Raw genomic sequence first — 6221 nt, forward strand, 5'->3', positions numbered from 1 at the left:
TGCCACCTTCAGGACCTCCCGTCAGGCTGAGGACCTCCTCAGGAGCGACCTGAGGCCACGTTTTACTCCACGGAGCGCTGACAGGAGAGCAGGAGATACAGTCTGATTCCTTTGTGTGTCACACATAGAGCTGCATCTCACGTGACGGCATCACGAGCGCTGCGTGGGCATCAACCGGCCTCTCTGGGGCTCTGGACACAGACCCTCCCTTTGCATTTTGATGTTTCTGGCTGTGAAACAAACTTCGGGGAGAGATTGTGTACAGACAGAGCCACGATGCCAAAATCAAACCTCCTGACTGTCTGGAGCTCATGGTGGCGCATTCGCTGTCAGCACTTTCTAATATTCTCACATGACGCAGTGAACCCCACATGGTAATCGTGTTTTAGCTGATTGAAGTGTGTGAGACACTGACAGAATGGAAACAAGAGAGACTTGATGATGAATTGAAGCACTTACAAGTGTTTCGTTAACATGATTATCTTCTCCTGGGATTATTTCACTGATCAACAACTACATCTGTACAATATGGACAAATCCTCAAGTGTCTTTAGTCACACATGCACATGGAACACCCACAGCTACACCCACAGCTACACCCACAGCTACACCCACAGCTACACCCACCGCTACACCCACAGCTACACCCACCGCTACACCCACAGCTACACCCACCGCTACACCCACAGCTACACCCACAGCTACACCCACAGCTACACCCACCGCTACACCCACAGCTACACCCACCGCTACACCCACAGCTACACCCACCGCTACACCCACAGCTACACCCACCGCTACACCCACAGCTACACCCACAGCTACACCCACAGCTACACCCACAGCTACACCCACCACCTTCAGCCCCCCACAGTAAAACACCTCAGATATTCACCACGTCACTTCCTCCAGCTCATCTACAGCCTCTTCTCCAGAGGGGACTCAGTGACTCAGGTGGTGTACACCCCTCATCACAGCTGTCAGTCACTGTCCTGTGACAACATGTCAGGCCTCTCCTCCATCTGTGCCATGTTTAACTAACTTTAGTGTCCCCAGAGGACGTCTGGGGCATCGTGGCCTGGTGGCCGATGATCCGTCTACCGAGTGTGTGTGTGTGTGTGTGTCACAGGGTTAAATCTTTATGAATGCTTGTCTTCTTTATCCTTCACTAAGTTTACTCTGGAGGATTCTTAACAAATTCTCTTCGTGCTGCCTTCAGGGCCCTGGTGGAAACACCAACATTACAACTCGTTCTGTATAACCAATAGAAAAAGGGGCTGAGAAAGGAAAGCGACCAGAGAGTCTGTCAGACCCAGTGATGGTCTGTGTGTACCATCCACAGCCTGTGATTCAGCTCAAAACACACTTTGAAAGTGTGGGATTATCGAGTCGTAATGAGACGTGACTTCAAATACACGTGTCAGCAAAGATCAAGCGGGGTGAGGCGGCGCTCAGCCTGCACTGATTAAGGTGCTGGAGGCTGATAAAGTTTGGTTAAAGCGTTTCCCTTCATCTCTGAGCTCCTTCACAGCATCAAGTGATGCTCCTCACAGATCCAAGTGTCTTAGTTTAATCAGCAGCCAGCTGGTTCTGTCAGCTGCAGCTGATTAGTTAATTTAATGAAGTTAACTGTGGGACTTGGCTGAGCTGTAAAAATGTTTTGCTGTTGTGTGGTTGATGTGTTCTCTGCAGGGAGCGTCTGTTCCATTAACACTTGGCCAGAGACACAAACACCACTCCACGATCTTATTCAGAAAGTTTAGTATTTAAGCTATAAAGAGTCAGAACTTGGAGGAGGAGGAGGACGTCTGGGTGACAGACTGCTGCTCTGTTCCAACAGGCTGAAGAATATCAGTCACAAGTAAAATGACCGTTTACAAAGTGAGCAGTCCGACAAAAGGAGCTGCTGCTGCTGCTGCTGCAGGTTAAAGGACGTCCAGCTTCCAACCGGCCGACACACAGCGGGGCTCATCGCTGAATGGACCCCCATACAGGTGGGCCGCATTCACACACTCTCAGGTGGGTCCACCACACAGGTACACACACACACACACATTCCTTCTGTGACACTGTGCTGCCCAAACAAGGAGCTCAGGTGTTCCTCCCTTTGTGCTTCTACAAACTCTAAGAAAGAGACAGAAAGTGATTGAGATGGAGAGAGAGAGAGAGAGAGAGAGAGAGACAGAGAGAGAGAGAGACAGAGAGAGAGAGAGACAGAGAGAGAGAGACAGAGAGAGAGAGAGGGAGACAGACAGAGAGAGGGAGAGAGAGAGGGAGAGGGAGAGAGGGAGAGAGAGGGAGAGAGAGGGAGAGAGAGAGAGAGAGAGGTGATGTTTTCTTTTTTCTGCCTCAGCTGTGAAACCTCATCCCTCTTTCATTGTGTCAGTCGCTCTTTTGTGTGCTGCTGGTGAGGCCCCTTTGACACTGAAGAGGCTGTGCAGCTGATACCTGACTCCCACTGAAGACACACACACACACACACACACACACACACACACACACACACACACACACACACACACACACACACACCTTTTCCTCTCTTTGTTCAGAGTCTTTTAGTCACCTCTGTGCCATCCTCACACAGACACACAGGTCAAACCACAAAACGACACCACAGAAGAAGACTTACATCACCGCCGACAGGAGGGGGGGGGGCAGGGAGACGAATCCTCTCGTCTACCATCTGTATGTCCTTTCCCTCGTTCCTGCCTCCTCTGATATCACCGTGCTCACAGAGCTCATTTCGTCGTTAAAAGAAACCAGAAGAGTTTCATCACCTGCAGAAGAGCAGAAGAGAAATGGACTTACTAACAGCCCCCCACCAGAGAAAACACACCTCAGATGACGGGCCGAGGGGGTCACTGTGTCACAGTCCTTCTCACCGCCCCCCCCCCCCACTAAAGATTTCATTAGCACCAGTTTGATAATGAATTAGTGACACATCTCCTCCTCTAAAACAACAGAACGTGTTCTTTAAAGGAGACGAACATCTGAAGGACTGCTGGTTCACTTTAGAGCTAAAACACACAAAGTCACACTTTAATCATCACAGTTTAAAAACAGAACTCACACAAACACTGTGGATGTTTGATTTAATAAATATCATCAGGACTGACGCCTCCCTCCATTCATGACGATGGGCAACACAAACCCACAGCAGCAGCAGTAGTAGTTATAGTAGTACTAGTACCACTAATAGTAGTACTGATGGTGGCAGTAGTTGTAGTTATAGTAGTACTAGTACCACTAATAGTAGTACTGATGGTGGTAGTAGTAGTTATAGTAGTACTAGTACCACTAATAGTAGTACTGATGGTGGCAGTAGTAGTAGTTATAGTAGTACTTGTACCACTAATAGTAGTACTGATGGTGGCAGTAGTTGTAGTTATAGTAGTACTAGTACCACTAATAGTAGTACTGATGGTAGCAGCAGTAGTAGTAGTTATAGTAGTACTAGTACCACTAATAGTAGTACTGATGGCGGCAGTAGTAGTAGTTATAGTAGTACTAGTACCACTAATAGTAGTACTGATGGTAGCAGCAGTAGTAGTTATAGTAGTACTAGTACCACTAATAGTAGTACTGATGGCGGCAGCAGTAGTAGTTATAGTAGTACTAGTACCACTAATAGTAGTACTGATGGCGGCAGCAGTAGTAGTAGTTATAGTAGTACTAGTACCACTAATAGTAGTACTGATGGTGGCAGTAGTAGTAGTTATAGTAGTACTAGTACCACTAATAGTAGTACTGATGGTGGCAGTAGTAGTAGTTATAGTAGTACTAGTACCACTAATAGTAGTACTGATGGTGGCAGTAGTAGTAGTAGTAGTAGTTATAGTAGTACTAGTACCACTAATAGTAGTACTGATGGGGAATCATGGCCGGCGTTAATAATCCGGCTCGTCTTTGCTTCCTGGAGGAGTTCCAAAAGCTTCTAGCAGTGTCTCCTGTTAATAAACCCTTCCTGAGCCCCCAGGAGCCTTTTCATGTTGAGGGCGCACCGTCCTGAACTCCCCCACTACAGATGTAAAAGCATTCTGCATATACTAAAACTGGGGGATTACATTTAATCCACAGCCAGCAAAGAAAGGCCATAAAAGGCCTGAAAGTAAACACTAAGAGAAGCTCCTCCATGTGCCGAGTGACTGAGTCCATATCTGAGCAGGAAACACACACACACACACACACACACACACACACACACACACACACACACACACACACACACACACACACACTCATACACACACTCTCTGTCCTGCTGCAGCGGCTCTGAGTGGGTACGAGCAGCTTTAAATCTCTTTAAATCTCGACACAGTCTGTGTCAGATCATCCAGGATCAACGGACCAATCAGACGGCCCCTTGCAGACACCAACAGGAGGAGGGACCCCCACACACCCCCACCTGATGATGATCCATTCACCAACCAGAGCGTTCACACTCACACTGACCTGGAAGAGACCGTTTCTAAACCTTCAATCAATCAATCTAAAAACAGGGTGTGTTTTCTCACAGGAAGCAGTCTGACAGGTATCAGCTCACAGGGGGCGGAGCCAGCGTGACGTCACCTGGTGATGCAGCTACTGAACAAACAGACACACTGCTGGATATCTAACATGTGAAAAATCCCTTCCTGCTCCACTCAGCTGGAAGCAGACACCTGCATGAGGCTGAATAGAGTAAGAAGTCTTTAGCATCACTTCTTCCTGGAGGACAGTCCCAGCACCCGGACAGACAAACCCCCCCAGAGGGAGGACAGGGAACAGGAATAATAAAAGCTCTGGGAGTTGTTGATGTAAGCCGTCTGTGGACGGACACTGACGACAGCATGTGAGCAAAACAAATAAATGTCACAGTGACGGCACCATACCAGACATCATTTCATTTATGTCCATCCCAGAGTTTCTGACCCCCCCACTTCATTTGCATAAGTTGGCTTCCAAACCAGTCAGTGTAAATACTGTTTGTTGCTCTCCCCTCAGAGAGCGGACTGATGCCGGGCCGGGACGACGTTTCAATAAACATTTTGTTTCTCTGAACTCACACACACACACACACACACACACACACACACACACACACACACTACATCCACCCCCCAACTCTTTACACCCCCACCTCCTCCGTCCCACCTCTTTCCATCCAGAGGTTGAGAAGCAGCTGGACAATAAAAGCAGCCTAAAAGGACTTCGGTCCCTCCGTGTTTACGTTGGCGTGCTCCTGCCTGCGTTTATCTCCGGCTGTCACAGTCCAAACGGCTCCAGGACAGCGTGAGGCGTTCGTGTGTGTCCACGGGACGGAAGATCCAGGAGGCCGCAGACTGGGGGCTTTTAAGAGGGGGGCTCAATAACACAGGTTCTCCAAACAAGATGTTAGGAGCATCAGATTAGACACTAAGGGAGGGAGCACGCTGGACATGGAGGATGAAAGAGATTCCTCTGCTTCTCAAAACAGACAGATGATCCAGCAGGAGGAGCAGGAGGAGCAGCAGGAGGAGCAGGAGTAGGAGGAGCAGGAGGAGCAGGAGCAGGAGGAGCAGCAGGAGGAGCAGGAGCAGGAGGAGCAGCAGCAGCAGGAGGAGGAGGAGCAGCAGGAGGAGCAGCAGGAGGAGCAGCAGGAGCAGGAGGAGCAGGAGGAGGAGGAGCAGCAGGAGCAGGAGGAGGAGGAGCAGCAGGAGCAGGAGGAGCAGCAGCAGGAGGAGCAGGAGGAGGAGGAGCAGCAGCAGGAGCAGGAGGAGCAGCAGCTGCAGGAGCAGGAGGAGGAGCAGGAGGAGCAGGAGCAGCGACACATCAGGACCAAACAGCTCATACAGCTTTTATCTTTATTTCAAATAAAACTCAGCCACACAAAGCTGCAGCACATCTAGAAGAGGAGAAAGGCAACAAGCCTCAGACGGAGCTCCTCCCTCCACCTTCAGCCTGAAGAAACCAAGAGCACCAAGAGCTAAAGCTCCAACTCATCTCTGGAAGAAGACTGCTGGTGTCAGTGATTCATGAAGCAGCGAATGTGAAGTCAGAGGTTTCACTTCTACAACTCCTCCTTAGAAAACAGGCACAGTTCATGATGTGGAGCGACAAGAACTGATCCCTCCAATCTGAGCTCAGGAAGACATGTTCAACACACACACATTCTGGTAATAAAGACCTGGTGAGGAGGTTTAAACACACACACACACACACACACAGGGCTGTGGTGGGGACCCAGCTACAAATCTCTC

Source organism: Pempheris klunzingeri, chromosome 19 (assembly GCF_042242105.1).
Source record: "Pempheris klunzingeri isolate RE-2024b chromosome 19, fPemKlu1.hap1, whole genome shotgun sequence".
Taxonomy (NCBI): Eukaryota; Metazoa; Chordata; class Actinopteri; order Acropomatiformes; family Pempheridae; genus Pempheris; species Pempheris klunzingeri.